Genomic DNA, 20,319 nt, shown 5'->3' with positions numbered 1-20,319 from the left:
GTGTGTGTGTGTGTGTGTGTGTGTGTGTGTGTGTGTGTAAAATTGTACGTAAATACCAGGCAGACTCACATGAGCGCCGTATTTAGTAATAGCACCACGGGTGTGATCGTTGACATTTTTAAACAAAGACCGTAAATATCTAGGTAACGGTAAATTTGCGATAAATCAATATTTAAATTTCACGGTCATTAAGTTCTTAATTTTAAATGCTAATGATCTGGAACATTTAAAATTTAAAGTAGGCTAAATGCACCTACATTTACGTAACTACTACAAGAAATTCTTCCCTCGTCTCCACCAGTGGATGCATACTTAGCCTATGCTGAATTGTAATCACTTTTTACACGATTAATTATAATATTTACTCAACAAATCTTAAATGTGAAACTGTAAAAAAAATCACCATACCTTATTTAAAAGCATCCGCACTGATCATCAAAGGAGACGTTCAGATGTACAGTAGATCAGCTTAGGCTTACTTGATATTTAGGTAAATGTAAGAGAGAAAGGCCGCAAGAAGATATCCTTTATTAATACAATCTTTTGGCCAAACAATACAGAAGAAGGTGTATATAATGCAGTACTGGTGAAACAATCTGAGAAAAGGACCTAGATACTGAGAAATTTACCGCCTTGTTTATGCTTTTACTTGAATCTTTGAATGCTGGTACTGAGTATGACGCCGTATTTGCAGTCCCTCGGGAATTAATGTAAAAATATAGACAAGAGATGGGAAATTTCTTATTATCTCGGCCATTTTCTCTGATTATCTCACCAATGCTGCATTATATACACCCTTCTCTATGTTTAGTCAAAATTATAAAAATAAAGGAATCGGATTCGAACTATTCCGAACCCGCAAGATGGTTCGAAATCTGACAGACGCCTTTCAGATGGGTGATGGTACCATCGCACTGGCAGTGTAAATTCGCCATGGTGTTTCGTGTCCGTGTTTTCTTGTAGAGCTACAGAATTTCAAGTGTTCCCCTGTTTTTATCCGAAAACTTATCAAAATTTACAGCGAGCACTAATTAAGATCAACAGTTCTTGATTATATAAGATGTATGGCGAGATAGGGAGCTTTGGAGGCCTAGAAATCACTTGGAGATTGAGGGAGCAGTCCGAGTCACATGGTAGCCTAGCCTGAGGGAGCTTAGGTAAGTTAACTTTGATTAGAGTTTAAAGTAGCGTATATAGTGTACGTTATCGTACAAATACGTATGCAATTTGTCTGTTTGTTACTTTACACTTGCCATATCGCCTGGCTCTTAGTGATCACAGAGTAAGTGGTTCTGATAGACTGTCACTAAAGGGAGGTTTAATCTTAGAGCCTTTCGACACTGGAAGTTCGAAGTATTGTTTCACGTAATGCCGCGTCTCATAATTGCACCTCAGGTGTTATAAAGCACTAATAGTTACTGTTTAGCTTGAAATTTCATGTTGATATAATAGGATACCAAAAGTGTGGCTGGGAATGATGAAACTCCAAACAATAAACTAGTCGGAATTATGATTGAGAAACATTGTAAGGTATTCGCTAGCACATTAAAACACCCGCGAGACTGCCTTCTCGAGAAATCCCTTTCACATCACTAAACATATAGTTAACATGGCATTGAAAAGAATGCTTAACCCAGGTGGGCTATTCCGGTTGTACAGATAGGAAAATATGTGCGAAAGCCGGAACATATGGTATTCAAGATACACAATCATTCATGGGAAACGATCCGATGGTAGTTCACCGACTTATGTGGATTAAATATTAACCATATAAAAAAATGATAAAGTGTGTGTGTGTTAGTGTATGTAAGGATTAATATATTAGGAGTGTGAAGGTGGAAATTTCGTGGAAGAATAAACTTTAAAAGAGTAATAATGGTTTTTGATAATCAGTTGTTACTCCCATGTATTGCTACAGATAAATTTTAAAAAACGCAACCGTCAACGCCACATAGGCCTATGCAATGCATGTGCTTGAAGCGTTCATTGACCTGCCCAGAAAACTTCCATAACTTTAGCAGCTTCATATACTTTAATCAGCAATGCAGGAACCCTTTTACACACAGTGCACTGGTAACTTCTTTAGCTTGTACACACGCTCGTTGCTGCCTGAATATTCAAGTTATTCCCAACCATTGTTAGGCCTTCTCTCGTCTTTAAAGACTTCCAAATGATAGTGTTTTTCACGGTCTCATTGTTGTCCATTTTTCCCATATGACTAAACTACCACAACACACTAATTTGTCATATGAGTACACATCCTGCTACCCACCTACTGTGCATCATGTATTGTGTAACTCAACTCTAGCATAACCTTTCATCGTCTGTCCTGCCATTTTTACTCCTAAATACATGTTATAATAACATCTTGCTTTCAATTTACCCCCATAACCGTAATGTTTGTCACATTTACACGGAATTTTCTCCTGCAAACATTTTTAGTTTTACTAGTCATTTCAGTTTTTGCAGTAGCCCCTGCTTGTACTGTAGCATCTTCTGCCATCAAACGTTCCCCACTCCATCCGCAACTCATTTTCTTATCCAAATCTTTGCGCCTACACCTAGTAGCCTTTCTCTGACAACTTGTATCACTCCATCCATAAAGATCATGAAAAACCGTGGTAACATAACACTCTTGTGTCAGATCCACTTTTACATCAAACCAGCCACTTTCCCCTCTACATATTCTAGGGCATGCTGGACTCCCACGGGAAAACTTTAGTTGCTCTCAACAGCTCATCTTCTTGGTAGTGGGTTAGTGTTGCTTTTCCATAGCAACATTCACCAAAGAGTGTGATGGCCCTGCATAGGCTACATGAATTAGGGCAGAAGCGACTCTTTAGCCTTGGCAGTATCCTTTTAGGAGAAGGGTATTGTGTAATCAAACCATGGGGTAAAAGGGGCCTTTCAGCCATTGAAGGCAACCTTCCTAAAGAAGGAATACAAACCTTGTTCTTCAGCCTTGGACTGTGCCATGGCCATTGTACCATGGCCTTCTGTGGTCTTGGATTTTAGCTCCCTTGCTTGAGGGTACAATCAGGCATTTTTCATGTTTTTTGTTTACTTTTTTTCGAAAAATAGTGTGAAGGACAGGCAGACAAGAAAGCAAAAGTTGTTTGATGGATTATCAAGAAAGCACCTTCTTCTTTATCCAATCTTTTCCTTCCCAGCTTCTGCACAATTTCTAATTCCATCCTGACTGCCCTCCAGCTGTATTCAACCCTTTAATGAAATTATTGTAAATAATGTTGTTATTGATTTTGTTTCTTTTTATGTTGAATTTTACTGTGCTGTTGTTGTTATGAATCTATTTATTAGATTTGTTTTGATTTTATGTTGTTAATTTTAATTCTTTTGGGAGACATTGAGCTTAACTCAGGGCCTGCTACTCATTACAATAAGAAAAATTGCAAAGTACTTTACCCTATTCGAGGCTTCAGAATTGTGCCTGTAACTACAATTTGATGGTTTTGTTTGAGACACTTGTAAGTAGGTAATAAGTCAAAGGTTGAAATTTTAATTCGGTATTATTTTTAATAGTTCCAACTAATTCTATAATAATTATAGTATTAAAGACATTTTCATAACAAATGCAAGATAAACTTTGTCCCTGAACACTTTTTGGGAAATTCACCAGATCCGATGATATGAATGTTTATATAATCCCCATCAAAAAATTTCTTGTGTTTTGTTTGGACTTTAACACGGATACAGTTTGTACTCTGATGTGAGTTTGCTTTTGTTTAGAAAGTTTATTAGTAAATTGCATTGAGAGTATTATTGTCTGGGAGGGTGACCAGTGAAAATCTTACAGGTTCAGACATTTTCCCTTTCATTTGGTTCAAGTCTGTTAGAGTGGAGACTGTTCATCTTGTAACTTTGATTAAAGCTTAACAGATTTCTTTGAAAATGAAACAATGCATTGATTTTTAAAGACAACATGGCTGGTCTGCTCTTGACAGTTAGTTTATCCTCCAGTTTTTTTGTCCAGCTAAATTATATCCAAGAATCAGCCACCATCACCACCTAGGGAATCATTTTCTGAGTAATAGATTATGACATCGTGTAGATAAGCCACAACCATCTTGTTCATATATGATCAAAACAAGTCCATCCAATGTCTTTATAATTGTTTTTAAAATATTGACATTTATGACCATTGAGGTGGACATGTCTGTCAATTAGTATATCCCTAATGCTACATTCATTATAAAAAATGGACTGGCTGCAGTCAAGAGCCCATGGTTGGATGATTACTTTAATGAAGCTTGTTATGGGCAGGTTAATATTTACCAGATTTTATTCAAATCCAGCTGTTTTCCCAAGAAGAAAATTTGAAATGCTGAATGCTATTTTAGAGAGGTATGTCCTAGGGGTGGAAAGGTCATAAAGATCAAGGACAAATGACCAGCTGATGGTTTGATGATATTCATTCAGGAGCATTAAAATGACAAAAAAACCAAATTTAGAAAAATAGAGATGAAATCCCTCACATGAAAATTATACCATTTTTGATGAGTTTTGTCATTCTGCAAATAGAATAATTAAGTAACTTACCAAATAACTACAAAGCTGTTAGTCCCTAACTGTCACGGCAGCTTAAATTTTGAAATTCGCGGTAGCACTTCTATTGTTTTGGTGTAGTTAACTTGCCCCGCCCACTTTCGGGGAAGAATAGGTACAACACAGCTGGAGAGCTCAATATGTTCCTGCCAGTCAGCGACTGATCATTGGTTGTTTGAGCAACTTTTGTTTTGATTTTGTTTCACCGGATGGTTGTGGCTATTGCCATCTTTGGTGAAGTATTCTTTCTTTTTGCTGGCATGTGCACTAATTATTGCAGAGGGCGGATTTGATCCAGCTCTGATCTAACTTTTAGAGGAGTGTGTAGATTAGGACAAATGGGATCATGGTTTGGAAGTAGAGAAGACTTTGATGATACTCATTTAGACAAACAAAAGAAATAGACACAGAAAGTCAGCATTTTTGATGAGGGCTGAAACAGGGGGTATTTCTCTTGCCAGGGTTCTCCTGATGTACCCCTTCTTTCTACGCCTGTGACTGTTTTTTCCCCTTATTACCAACCCTCCGACTTTTCCAGCAACTCTGTTACCTAGCTCCCAGCCTTCCAAACTCAATGCTATTGCCAGAAATTTAGTCTTTTGCTTAAGACTGTAGACCAGATTGGGGCTTCAGTCAGAGGTCTCATGGACAAGATGAGTGTTAGTAATCATGGTGCAAGTGTAGTGTCAGTGGAGGAGGTGATTACTCATCCCACTGATGCTCCTAGATGAAGGTCCCTGTCAAACTCCCCTAAACCTGGGAGGCAGCAAACCGGAGGCCCAAGGGAGGTCGGTGGGGTTTGCCCACATGCCTGTGACTGTTTTTTCCCCTTATTACCAACCCTCCGACTTCCAGCCTGTTGCTAGCCTTCCAAACCCAATGCCATTGCCAGGATCAGCCACTAGGAAAGGCATCCAGTTGGGAGTGCAAATCAGGGCTGTTGTCATCCTGTGATTTTGACTTTTCTTCAGATGTAAGCAAGAGACGCAGTTGGTGCTTTTTGAGTGCTTCCATGCCATTGAAAAGGCACGTATCCACTGCTGAGCGCTACCCTGCTTCTGTGTAAGCAGTCCAGAGAACAGGAGCATAGTCCCAAACCTTCCTGTAGCTTCTGGGACACCCCTAGTCATTCATCTCCTGCTGTTCCTCCCCGCCTTGATAAAGGTTTTCAAGTTTTGGGAAGTTTGTGGGTACTGTGTACCTGGAGTACCTACCAATCATTGTTTTTTAATGGATGGGTAGTGGTTATTTGTTTTTATGTGTTGTGTAGGTAACAGAGTTATCTGGTTGTTTTGTTGTACTGCACCCAGGTCAAGGGCACTTATTTTATATTGTAATGCTTTGGCAGCCACCAGAGTACTCAGCTGCAAAGCTCCCAGTGAAGTAGAGGCGCCCCATGGCTTTACCGCCACGCCATTACAGGTCAAGATGAGCATTGACCAGAGGCAGTATCTTCCTGCTGTAGCTCCCTCACCAAGTTAGGTTACAACAAGCATTTCACCAATGTTAGTTACATTTCTATTTCAAATTCGTCTCTATAACTGATAGTTTTTGAGCAGTACATGTCCATGTATCCCACCTCTTGTCAATGTGGGATTCAGCTATGTAGCTACTTGGTAAGTTACTTATATAAAAATGACATTTTTATAATAAAATAAAGTTTTATACTATATACTTACCAGGTAACTACTGTACATGATCGGAAGCCCTCCCACCTCCCCACTCATGGACTTAAGGCACAAATGAATTGGGCTCTTCAGCTGTGTGTACCTATTCTTCCCCGAAAGTGGGCAGGGCGAGTTACTTGCACCAAAACAATGGAAGTGCTACTGCGAATTTCAAAATTTAAGCTGCCGCAGTAGGTAGAAACTAATAGCTATGTAGTTACTTGGTAGGTATATATAAAACTATTTTATTATAAAAATGTCATTTTACCATATAGCTGAGATAAATAACAATTTCTTAGAGGAACCTTGAAGAAATTGCTTGGCCTCATCTGTGGTGGACCAAATTGGCATCTTCTATCTTTGGGTCAGGCACTTCCATCCCAAACCTACTAACAGATGATGGTAGATTGGTTACTGGCTTTAAGGAAAAGGCTGAATTGCTTCATATAGCTTTTGAAGCTAACCAGTCAGCTGAGGATGGCCCTCTCCCTGATACTTGTCAAGTGCCACGCCACTACAGGTTAAGATGAGCACCAACCAGAGGCAGTTTTCACCTGCAGTAGCTCTCTTACCAGGTAAGGAAGCTACAAGCATTGTTTCAATGCTAGCAAACTTTTCTACTTCAAATTCATTACTATTAATTAATGTTTAGAAGCAGAATATATCCATGTATCCCACCTCCTGTCAATGTGGGATTCAGCTATGTAATTACTTGCTAAGTTACTTATATGAAAATGTTATTTTCATGATAAAATTAAGTTCCATATATACCTACCAAGTAATTACAGAATCAGAGCCCACCCTCCTCCACTCTCATGGACATAAGGCACAAACAGAATGAGGTTTTCTGCCAAGTCATTTCCAGTACTCCCGTTAGTGAGTGGGCTTGTCACTTACACTAAACTACTGAAGTGCTACCATGATTTTTTAAATAAAGGCTGCATGAGTTGAAACTAAAGGTATATAATTACTTGGTTAGTATGTATGAAACTTAATTTTATTATGAAAATAACATTTTTGCTTCTTTGCCAAGTTTTTCTCTTTATTTTTGTGTCAGAGGTTTGAAGGAATAGTACCTTATTCCTCTGTTTTTTATTATTCATCATTCCTCACTGTTGTGTGTGCTAATCTTTCTTGCAACTTCAGCAGTGTTATGGTTGTAGGGGATAAAGTACTGCTGTTGGGAGGCGATAGGTAGAAGAGGTATCAGTTAAGTGTTAGTCTACCTATTTCCCTTGTCTGTCAAAGTCCTTCCAACTCCTTCCCTGCTTTCACCTTTTCTGGCGAGATTAGGGTGGGTATTGATGGATGTGGGGATCATACTCATTCTACTACACATCTGTAAATGCCACTGCTGCTCTGCTACTACAACCCATATGATGTCACTGCCACATATGCTTTTGCTGTAACACTTATGATGGTGCGCACTATAACTGCTTTTGCTGCAACCCTTGTGATGTTGCATGCTACATCTGAAGTTGCCTGCTGTTACTGTAGATGCTAAGAGTCAGGACTACTGGAACCTCTTCATGGAGGAAGCTAGACCCAAATGAGGAGAGAAAGCTCCTTCCTTCCATTACCTCTCCTTTGTCATAGAGTTCTCTCCACCTCTTCCTGTCTTCTCCCTTATGGGAGGAGGGATAGAAGGGGAGTCTAAGGCCTCTAGATGGAAGTCCTTTAGGTTTCTGGCAAGTGCTCTGTCTTATTGAAGGGATGAGGAGGCTGTTGGTTACCTGCATGTGATTGTTTTAGCCTCAGGCAGGGCTGGTATTGGTTACCCTACACCTACCCACTTAGACAAGGCTCTCTTGCATAATCCTGAGATGTCACCATATTATTATTATTATTATTATTATTATTATTATTATTATTATTATTATTATTATTATTGAGGTAAACCTTTATTTATTTGGAACAAGCCTGCAGGGGCCATAGAGGAGTCTGCTTGTCCTGCTTGCTCAGCAGGTGCTTGGTCTCAATATCAAGCACTCCTGAGTGCTTGGGACTCCCCCCTTCATGTCTCTGAGGAAACCCATGAGGAGTGGGTATATGCAACCTGTTTGTTCATCATGGTGCTGTGAGTTTGCACAAGCTGTGCAGCTTCCTCTTCCCATGCCCTCCTGGAGTTATAGAGTGGGAGCCAGCAGTACCTGCTTGTTTGGCATGTGTGTAGACCGAGCACTCTCTTCAGGGGAGATATCCTTTAAGCTCTTCCTATTGTGTCTTGATACACTTGACAGAACCTGTGCAATGAAGATCATATGGATACACTATTGGGTGAGTGCTCAGTCCTCTAATCAGGCATGCACCTCTGGTTTTTGGGTTGTACATTCTTGTTCATACTTGGTCTACGGATGGCGTGCAGGTAACCTTCCCTGCTGAGCTTCCTTGAAGTGCACTTGGTTAAAACAATCTGACCTATTTGCAAGGCATGGGTTTGATCGTAGGATATGACGAGTTCCAATTTTGGGTTGGCTCAAAATGCATCCCTTCAGGTACGTATCAGCTCAGAATTGTGTAGCTGGGTGCATGCACAACAGTGTTTTTGCATGCTGCTGTTTACATGGAATGTAGCCATTGACTAAAGAAGCTGAGAAAGTTTAGGGAGTTGTGAACCATACTTCACTAACTCTCAAGTGGAAGAAAGGTTGGTAACCTTGAACTTTTTTTTCCCCTTGTCTTTATGGGCACATGCAGATGAGTTAATGCTGCCTCTGCCCTTCAGTGTGCATACAGTCATCAGCCTGAATGGATGTTGGGTGTTGGTGGCATATGACAGACCTTCTCAGTACTGCGAATACTTGGAGGATCTGTTCGTGTACAGTTGTGTTACACTTGACAAGGATGGGTTATTGCACAATAGCACCACCTACCACTCTCTGGAGTAGCCTTTTATTAACCTATGTTTTCCTCGTAGATTGAGCAGATGTCATACCCTCTCTGTCATTGTATACGGAGGCTTTATAGTGCACAGACACAGAGGACATCTGTTCTATGATTTCTTGTGATTTGACTCTCTCAGGACACGTTCTAGTCTATTGAATTAGAAGTTCAGTTTTGACTGATCATGCAGATTTCAAGAGGTTACATGTTAACAAAATTCATTATTGTTCTTTCTCAATTTTGTAACAGAATGCATTGTTCCTTCTGTGTTGTTGCAGTTTTTAGTGTTTATTGTTTACAGTTTTTGAAGAGCAAACCCCAGTAGGATAGACAACTCTTTGCTCTTTTTTCAGAGAAGGCTAAAAGGAAAGCTAAAGGAGTGAAGAAGCATGGTATTTGACCATGAAGGAAGCGACAGATTTCTCGTTGAAAGAGGAAAGTTTATAACATTCAGGAAAAGTGGGAGCTCAAGCAAACTCCAAAGCTTTGCAGAAAAGGAAAATAACTGCCATTGAACCTAGTTAGCCAAGATTTAACAGTATCCATGTGGTAGCTACGAGAAACGCTAAAAGGCTGCCTGAGTGGAGGAAGAATTCTCCCCTTGACCTCAACAGAACAGTGACTGAAGTAGTCGCTATTGAAAACCAACTACTATTGTTTGTGTCGCCAAAGAAAAACAGTGCCAAAAGAGTATATGCTTGCAGTAACACAGTTTTTTCTGTTCAGCTGAAAGGAGTGCACTGCATCCCCTCTATGTTCATCACCGTGTGCAGTGTTTATTACGCTGGAATAGTGATTCTTGTTATTACAAGTGTAGTATCATATTCATGTTTTTATTGCTATTATGACATCCTTTTCTTTCACCAAGCATATGTAGTTGCGTGTAGCCTACAGTAGTGCTTTTGCTTCATAACTGGAGCAGGATAGTGTCCATTCTGTGAGCAGTTGCAGTGCATGCTTTTTTTTTCACGGCACCTGAATAGCATGGCAGAGTACTACAGTTTTTCTCTTCAAGGTCGCAAAGCACACATTTTTTCTAATTTTTGTACAATTGCAGTTACATTCCCCACGTAGATGCAATATTTGATTCATATCAAACCGAATAATAGATGCAGTGATTGATTCATATCAGACTGACATAACAGTAACAAAAGTCATTGGTGGTTTAGTTGCAGTAGCATAAATTATTTCCACATTGTTTCTTTTAAGTACATAATTTTGGTTTTCCGCTGTTGTAGTAGCAAATGCCAGTGTTTTCTCATTATTGTCATTGTCTTTATAGTTCCAGTATTTTACAGCAGTGAGATGCTTGTAAGTTCTGTGCACATTTTATTCGGCACATGTGTACAGTAATATACAAAGTTCATTTTGCACATGGTTTCCACATTTGGTTAACGATGCAGATTTGCATGTGTGCAAAAGTGAGTGTTGCTTTACTGATAATTCAAACTTAGTTGGAAAGACTTAGGTCCATGTTTTTAATAGGACTTCACAATATATGCTGATAATGCTCGGTATCTCTAGGATATTTGGGGAGTTTCGATTATTATAATTATTATTGTTTTTGTCGTTATTTTTATTCTACAAGGCACTTAGTGCGTTTTCCCTCTCACATCCCACAAAGAAAAGTTTTACACTAGAAAAATTACAGTACCGGTATCGTTGTTGTAGTCTGTGATTCAAAGAGCTCTTTATTGATTACTTTACTGTTGTGAGAGCAGTTGCTGTGTGAATGCGCCTGTATGAATGCATGCTATGAAATGACACGTTTCACGGCACTGCACGTGTTGGAAATTCCCAAGGGCCAAGGAATTCTTTATTACCCTTACTCTGTGAAACTTTATGCATGATGTCATTGATGTCGTTTGTTTATGAAGGAGAAGGGAGACAGCGTTATTGACAACGTTAGCAGCAGCAGCAGCAGTCGTAGTTTTACTGTGGTGTAATCTTAAATGACTTCGAAGGTTTCCAATACAGATCTTTGATAGTAGAACCGCAAGTGGTCCATGGTCAGGAAATTCACGTTCCAAAGTGACACCATTGTCACTTGAGGGTCATCCGCCCCCACAAGAGAAGCAATGTTACTCGCTTGTGCGGAAAAACCTCCAAATGAATCACTTTCAAATTTCTGTCAATATTCGTCGAATTGATTTCTGAATATTCCCATCCATCCAGTAAATAGATTCTTATTAATTTGTAATGGGTAAAAATAGATTTCAGCAGTAATCTGGGTTCAGTTTCCCTTTGAACAGCTATTAATTCGTTCTTGTGTTTAACTGATAAAACACAAGAACGTTTTAATAAAAGGAAAAATGAACCCAGATTACTGCTGAAGCAGTAATCTGGGTTCATTTTCCCTCTGGGCAGATATTAAAACATTCTTGGGTTTATCAGAAACTAAAACCCAAGAACGTTTTAATAGCTGCTCAGAGGGAAAATGAACCCAGATTACTACAGAAATCTATTTTTACCCATTAAAAATGATGGCTATTTGTTTGTCCGTCCGCAACTTTTTCTGACCTCCCTCAGATCTTAAAAATTACTGTGGCTAGAGAGCTGCAAAATGGTTGGCTATGTTGATCATCCATCCTCCGGTCATCAAACATACCAAATTGCAGCCCTCTAGCCGCAATAGTTTTTGTTTTATTTAAGGTTAAAGTTAGCCATGATCGTGCGTCTGGCACTGCTATAGGTGCCAACAACACAAGCCACTACCGGGCCGTGGCTGAAAGTTGCATGGCCGCGGCTGAGAGTTTCATAGATCATTATACGCTGTACAGAAAACTCGATTGCTTCGGCGCATTTTTTACTTGTTTATTATTATTGCTAACGAACCCTTACCCTCAAAAATGACGGTATTGTAAGAGAGGGTTGAGACAGCAAGTCACGACCCTGGGAACGTCACCAACCGTCCCTAATCTCTGTCCAAGGACCTTCATAATGATTAAAGTGCCGTTGTGGAAGAGGTTGTCCCCGGGCTGAACGACGGCAAATCTAAACGTGGAGTTTATTATCCAGACTATCCTTGTTACACAGAAAAATCTACGTGTAGCCTATGTGTATTTCGTTTGATCGTATTGAAGTTAAGTATACCTTAGTTTTACCAGACCACTGAGCTGGTTAACAGCTCTCCTAGGGCTGGCCCGAAGGATTAGACTTATTTTACGTGGCTAAGAACCAATTGGTTACTTAGCAACGGGACCTACAGCTTATTGTGGAATCCAAACCACATTATAGCGAGAAATGAATTTCTATCACCAGAAATAAATTCCTCTAACTCTATTGAGATTATGAAGTTATGTATATGGAAAATATATATGATATGATATAAAATATTCCAGGAATTGAGAGAGAACAGAGTAAATAACTTTTCGATACATGCTGGTTTTGTACTGTACTCATATATATACAGTATATATATATATATATATATATATATATATATATATATATATATATATATATATATACATATATATATATATATATATATATATATATATGTGTGTGTGTGTGTGTGTGTTTATAAGTACAGTATATATATGTGTGCACTTTTTATATTTAATAGTGAATCCTTTCGTTTACATTTTCTTGCAAAATTACACGAATATTGCTGCACAAAACGATTTAAAACCCCTTTCTCATGCAGATTCAAAGTCATTTGCATAATTATCTTACGGAGCGAATTGGTTTCATAAGTCAACTCTCACCTAGTCATTAAACATAAACACCCACGCTATCTCCATTGTTTATATGCGTTTGAGAGTGCAAATTACCGGAGATCAAAACTAATGACTTGTTTGTTGTAATCGTAAAAGATCTCGTTGGTTTAGACGGAGATTAATGGTTTGTTTTGCAGTTTAGGTGGGGGGACACATGCGTATACACAAACTAGTATTACACACGTCTCTATATTAACGTTACGTGGCTAAGAAATCTGAAATTGTGAGACCTTTCAGTTAAAGTAGCATCAGGCTCTTTTTCGTCTTTTTTTATTGTATTTGTTTTTTTGGTTCTTTTTGAATAGGCTAAGTGTTTTCCAAATGTTTTACTGTTTCATGTTTACATTGTGCTGATGAATAGCGAAGTTTTGTCGTAAATGGTTCAAGAAGTGATTTCTTCTGTTCTCAATAGCCTACGTAAGATCTATCATTTCATCAAGTCAGTTTTAATGATGCTACTACTACTATTACTACTACATCTTCTGATGCTCCAGCATTTTTCCTGAGTTACTTATACCATTTCAGTAAATTAGCATTTCGTAACTGATGCTCCAGACGTCTGTTCCAGTTTTGAGACTAAAAGGACAAACTCTATTGTAGAAAGACAGCCAGTGGTCGACCAAATGAATCGGCAAGCTTTAGGCAAAGCAACACAACTGAGAGAGAGAGAGAGAGAGAGAGAGAGAGAGAGGCGGCGGCTCAGGTGAGCTGATGAATCAGAGGGGTCTCAACTCACGTGGCGTCTATCAAAGGCCATTCCGTCGCCAAGACGGATTTCGGCGACGATTAGATCGTGGTTCAGGGGAGGGGATGGGAGGACCCCAGGGACTAATCATAGAGAGGGGTGAAAGGATAACACAGTCAGTAAGGCTGCTGATGAAGAAGCCCTTTTATTTAGTGGAGAGGGAGGGAACACGAGGGGGAGTCATTGTTCGCTGGAAGATTCTACGGCATTTTTTATGACTGATGGGTCCTACACTAGGGCTAATGGAAACGCGTAAGAGTGCTCGTTATGATTTAGATTACGTGATAAGATTATACATACAAAAATAACTACTAATTCTAAAAATATTGTTAACCGGCTTGAGTGTTTACAAGAAAATACTTTTATTTACAATCGTCCCCCACACATACACACACACACACACACACATATATATATATATATATATATATATATATATATATATATATATATATATATATATATATATATATATAGCCAGAGGAAAAACAGAATTTTGTGTCAATACGATTATTAACTCATACCAAGATGTGTAGCTCTTTTAGGTATGAACGCAACTCTGTCCCACGTGATGAATCTTTTCATTTACGGAGATAAAAGGTTAGACTTTCTTGCCAGACGCAAGAGAGTTACTCCTCGCGTCTTGCATCAATTATGTAAGCGAACTTTCTTATTGGTTTCTTTGTGTATTCGGTTTTCGAAGAGACGTTCAAGACGCTGGAATTTTCTGCCTAGACTGGCATATCAATAGTTCGCGTAAGAATTTTTCCTTTACCTTTTTTCTCTCTCTTTTCGAGAAGTTGGATGACCCAATTTTCAGCTGATGTTTAATTCATGGGATGAGTAACGGTTGTTTATGCTGCAGATGTTGTGCCTTTTATTTTTGTGCGCGTCGTAGCCTCACCTGCGTTTACTCTTTGTCTCCTGTGACTAAGTGAGGTTTTATGTGAATGAGTTGACAGGAAAATTTCTGGAACAAACACCTTCTGTTTCTGTCGCCGTTTTCGTTGTTAATTGTTTTTAGATGTTTAGACAATACTACTCAGAATTTGGGAAAGTTATCTTTCTCGTTGTACTTTTGTAGATATATACTGCTGTCGTATTTTCAGGATGTTTTATCAAAGGTAACACTGTCACTATTAACAGGTTAAATATTTTGTGTCTCGTATGAATTCTTCATAGAACGTTCATTAACAAAGAATTGTTTAAAGTCATATCAGCCCATTTCCTTCCTAACACATATAACCATGTATACAGCTCCCATTATATATATATATATATATATATATATATATATATATATATATATATATATATATATATATATATATATATAATGTATATGTATATATATATATATATATATATATATATATATATATATATATATATATATATAAATCACATACATACACGAGCAGAGTGTGTGTGTGTGTGTGTGTGAGTGTACTGTATAAGGAATTAAATTTTTGGAGAGGTACGCTGCAAGACTTACAAAGGGATTACATCCTTCCCCTTCCTATTACTCCAAAGTTACTTTCAAGTGACTATATTTTAGGCAGCCGATTTTTTGGTGGTCGGGGGTTTGTGTATTCCCAAATATCTGTCCTTCAACTTCGCCCCCAGTTCCTCAACTTCGCCCCCAGTTCCACCTTCAGTCGAATATACAGTTATACTTCTTTGCAAGCTCTTCGTTGGGAGAGTCGGTAGAGCTGTGGACTAGCACTCGCTAGACCCGAGTTCGAGTCTCCGGCCGGCTGATGAAGAGTTGGAGGAATTTATTTCTGGTGATAGGAATAAATTTCTCGCTATAATGTGGTTCGGATTCCACAATAAGCTGTAGGTCCCGTTGCTAAGTAACCAATTGGTTCTTAGCCACGTAAAATAAGTCTAGTCCTTCGGGTCTGGTAAAACTAAGGTATAGCCTACTTAACTTTATACTCCTTTGCTGTGTTAGACTTTCTCTCTTTTCCTCCTTCTTGGGCGTCTATACATTCGTGTTTTTTCTTTCGTCCGTTTCCCCTCTCCCTCCTTGTCTTTTTCCCCTCTTGTCCCTCCCCCACACTGTCTCCCTCCTTCTCTTTCCCTTGTTCTAAAGTTCACGTCATTTCCGTTTCCCCTCGTTGTCGGTCGGTCGAATTCGATCCGATATGTCACGCTATATGTGTATATATATAATGTATCGTTACGTTACTATTGTCTGCAATGCGAATTGCTCTCTCTCTCTCTCTCTCTCTCTCTCTCTCTCTCTCTCTCTCTCTCTCTCTGCCTTTCCTTTGCCATGCTGCTTTCATTAATTATTGCTTGGAACTTGAAACCTTGTCATTTGCGCCTTCTTTTGCACTTTCTTCGATGTACAAAGTTTCCTTTCGCTCTCTGACTTACGTTTGTTGTGTGTTGTTGCTGTGGCTGTTAGATGTACGATTGTTGGCATTTTTTGTCGCAGTTGTATAATCTTTATTTGTCTTTTCATGCAGGTCATTTGCTTTAAAGTATGGTATGTACCGTTATTGAACTTGAGTGATCTGTTTTGCAGTTCACCGCCTTATTCCTTTCGTTTCATGGTTATTATCCTTCTGTTCTCGCATTACCGCGTCCCTTTGCCTAGCACCTAGGTCCGTGTCCCCCTTCCCCACATTTTTTCCGTGAGTCACTCTTGGGCGCCACGATGGGCGGGGATGAGGGCTGGATGTAGCGATGGAAGCGGCGCTGATGATGGGAAGGCTTGTGGCTGGGGCAGGGGAAGGGGAAGGGAGGGGAGGTGTGGGGGTAAAGTATGCACCAATTCTCCGTGCCTCTGGCGTCGCTTCGTTGGAGGAAACGGGGGAGGAGAGGAAGAGCAGCAGTGGGGGAGGGGAAGCCAAGATTGAACGGTGCGGGGGAAGGGAGGGGAGGATACGGAGCCAAGGGGTGGGGGATTGGGGGAGAATTTCGGTAATAACGAAGACACCTTACGCATTCCTCTCTGGCACCCTGGCTCCCTTCCCCTCCCCCCTCCCCTCCACCTTTATTTCCTCTTTACCTTTCTGGATCATCCACCCTCGCACACCTACGTCCACCTCCTCCCTTCCTCCACTTCCCCTTGTTCCCGACCCCCACCTACCCTTATCCACTCTGTCTTTCTCTGCACGCATTTTTCCTTTGATGTTCTAGGAAAAAAATATATGCTTGCGTGCATTCATGCGTATGATTGCTTGCAATGTGTAAAAGGAATGAAGGGCGTGGGTGACCGCCGGAGCCGTATTATTGTGCTTGCATGCGCCTTTTGCCGAAGTCCTATGGGGAATGGGTTGGGGGGGGGGAGGTTGAGGAAGAAGGAAGATGTTGACGCTCTGTGAGAAGGATAAGGGGATAGAGGTAGTAATAGCAGTAGCGGTGTAGCGGGTGATATATTACAGCTGCTTTTAAGATATTCGATTTTGTAGTATTGACTCGTGACAGCCGCCGCTCTTTTTTTTTTTTTTTTTTTTTTTTTTTTTTTTTGCAACTTCCGGTCGGGTGGACAACTCCAGAGGAGGATGGAAAAAGGGGAGAAAAATGTGCTGATTTTAGAGAAAGGGAAGGTTCTGCGAACCTAGGGAAACCAAAGCAAGGAGAGATTTCCAGAGCTGGAACATTGCGGAAAATGAAACAGTCGAGTAGGTTGTATTTTGTGGGCCCAGGAATTAGTTTTTGTAAGTTAGTTTATTGCTGAGGAGTGTTCTAGGGGAAGTCGAAACATGTTCCAAGAGTTCGATGTGGCTGGATAGTAGTGAGTCCTAAGATTCAAGTTTGAAGTTTTGACTTGAAATTCATACTAGGAGCCCTTGAGCTGCAGGTTTAGAGTTTAGAATGATAGTTTTGATGTTCGCAAGTCCTGATAACGAGAAGAAAAAGGACGAAATTCATGTGCTCTCTCACACATGGTCTATATAGACGCACACACACTGCCCTTCATAATGCTCCTCTTGTCATCTTATCCTTACAGAGCTGAGGCTACCAACAGTGAAACCATACGCACCTCTTGTCTTAATGCCAACCCCTAGGACAACTATGAACAGATTACCTTACATTAACTGATCAAGGGAAGCCTTAGCGACTTAGTGATTCTCTCTCTCTCTCTCTCTCTCTCTCTCTCTCTCTCTCTCTCTGCTGTCGTTGTTACGGAGATTGGGGGCCTTTATGACTGGAGTATTCGTAATTATGTGGATGGAATGTTTTATGAACGAGGCAATGAAGAAGATCGATAAGATGTACGAGTAAATGATTGGAAAGACAGGATAATGAAGGTGCTCTTGGCGAAACGGAGGAAATAACATCACAGCAACAACACAAATATAATAATAATAATAATAATAATAATAATAATAATAATAATAATAATAATGCGTGCCTACGTTTATTATTTCAGTTGTGTGTAGGGTAGTTTGTGTTCGCAAGAAACGGTGATAGTAGTTGTGAAGAACAGCAGTTTTGTTGTCAAGATGAACTCCGTTCCAATATGTAAAGTTCTGCGGAGTCGATATCAACTTACGAGTACATCTCTTCTGTTAATGGTCATAGTTACTGCATTTTCGTCGCTTCCCAGCCAGGCAGGAGTACGAATCCCACTAGGAACGAGGCACTTGTCACTTATAATTCCCCTTGGGTGTGAGTTAGGTATAGTAACTCGATGATACGAAAGATGAGGCTTTATATTTGTGAATTAAAAACTATGTCGCGGTGTATGTGACAAAAATTCATAATTAGCCAACTGTTACAAACTTACCAATCAGCTATCATGATGGAAGTGGGTTGATATCGATTCTAAGTACAAGAACCTGAATTCGACAAGCATATGTACAGCAGAGTCGATACCAACTTTTACCTCTCTTGATACTTCGTTGGTCAAAGTCAGTGTATTTTCGTTATTCCCAACCAGGCGGGAGTTCGAATCTCACCTGTGACGAAGCAGTTATCACGTGTAATTCCCCTTGGGTGCATGTTATTCCCGAGGTATAAATTGGATTTTAAACGAAATATATGGCCTCACATTTTTAATATAATAAAAATCACGGTGTATAGTGCATTCGATATTAAGTGATATTTGTGACAGTATTTTTGAATATATATATATATATATATATATATATATATATATATATATATATATATATATATATATATATATATATATATATATATTATATATATGATATGTAATATATATATATATATATATATATATATATATATATATATATATATATATATGTGTGTGTGTGTATATATATTGATATATATTGATGTCTTTCTTTCAAGACAATTTTATTGCGATATGTACTGATTTCGTTTACCCATTGTCGTCAGTATTCGGAGCACATTTAAGCCAGAGTACAAAAACGGATTTTCGTTTACTCTGGGAATTCAGTCTCCAATCACTAAAGGGTGGAAATATCATTAACCAGTCATCTTTATCCTCTTGTTAGGAGCAGTAACATTAGTATTGTAATCTTCCATTTGTGCATTAAATATTGTTGGGTACGTTAGGTAGTTTTATCCACGGTGGGTCATTTTAAAAGCCTCGTAAATCGAGGTGATTTCAGGAGCACGCTTGTCTATTCCTTTGAATATTGCTCCGTTCCTTTCTCGTAAAATACTGCACTATCCTCCCGTTGCTACTTCCTTCTTTGCGGGCTAACCATAGGTGTTAGTTAATATTTTTCATTTGAAAGCAAAATTTAATTATATATATATATATATATATATATATATATATATATATATATATATATATATATATATATATTATATATGTGTATATATATGTATATATATATATATATGTGTCTCAGTCACAAATACACCTTTTCTTTTAAAAGGAGTGGTATAAATGATGTTAACTTCCATTGGTATCCACTTTACCTTACCTTTCCTAATATGACCCACTACAGTCGAGGAACTAGCAGTTATTTGCTCTATGCGCTGTTAAGGTCAATAGAGGCACAGTGGATTTTTATCACACACATATGTATATATATATATTATATATATATTATATATATATATATATATATATATATATATATATATATATATATATATATATATATATATATGTATATATATATGTATGTGTGTATAAGTGGATGCTTGTATGTTTGTCCACTATAGATATCCGAACTGCTTGACGGACCCAGGCAAAATCTGGCACGCGGCCCCTGTGACCCCAGGAAGATTATAACTCAAAATTTTACTTCTCCCCCCGTGACACATCAAACAAACAAATTGAATGAAATTTTCGTTTTTACCAGTTCCATCAGGTTTTCCTTCAGGTGCCTTATGGGATAATGGTCATTTTTCGTCTGAGCGCTCCAGGTTTTCTTCCAGGCACTGTCAGACGCATGAGTAACCTGCAACAATAAATCCCCTATAACATCAATTTATCACAATTTACGTGAATTTTAATGAGGATTTATGATAATTATTAATATAATTGTTAATTACATCAATAAATCTACCTTTAAAATCCATATCGTTAATTTATATAATTAGAGATCCGCTTTCTGTACTAACTGCAGCCCAGAGAGCCTTCCCCACCCTCGCATCCGTAGTAGCTGCTGGCTAAGCCTGACGTGCCAAACATACGGTGTTTCCTTGTTTTTATTCGTTCAGATGCGAATTTCCTCATTAATTCGTTCATTTATTCTTTGTTTTTACCTTCGAAATTCGCTATAGCGACTGGATTTTGATGTTAGAGTGACATATTTCCTTATAAATT

General features: G+C 38.9%; 1 protein-coding gene across 2 annotated transcripts in view; it reads left to right on the top strand.

Annotated features, from left to right (window-relative positions):
* Positions 1–877: 877 nt before the first annotated feature.
* The window catches only part of LOC136853546 (WD repeat domain phosphoinositide-interacting protein 4-like), a 448,994-nt gene continuing 429,552 nt past the window's right edge, over positions 878–20,319 (top strand). Inside the window, exon 1 of one of the 2 annotated variants that reach the window (XM_067129266.1) lies at positions 878–1,157. The gene's annotated coding sequence lies outside the window, so the exon portion shown is untranslated. The remainder of the gene's footprint in view (positions 1,158–20,319) is intronic. The other variant, XR_010857497.1, reaches the window with a different exon arrangement.

The sequence above is a fragment of the Macrobrachium rosenbergii genome, chromosome 3 (genome assembly GCF_040412425.1).
Source record: "Macrobrachium rosenbergii isolate ZJJX-2024 chromosome 3, ASM4041242v1, whole genome shotgun sequence".
In the NCBI taxonomy this organism is placed as follows: domain Eukaryota; kingdom Metazoa; phylum Arthropoda; class Malacostraca; order Decapoda; family Palaemonidae; genus Macrobrachium; species Macrobrachium rosenbergii.
The sequence above is the reverse complement of the archived record's forward strand: the minus strand, read 5'-3'. Positions and strand labels throughout refer to the sequence as shown.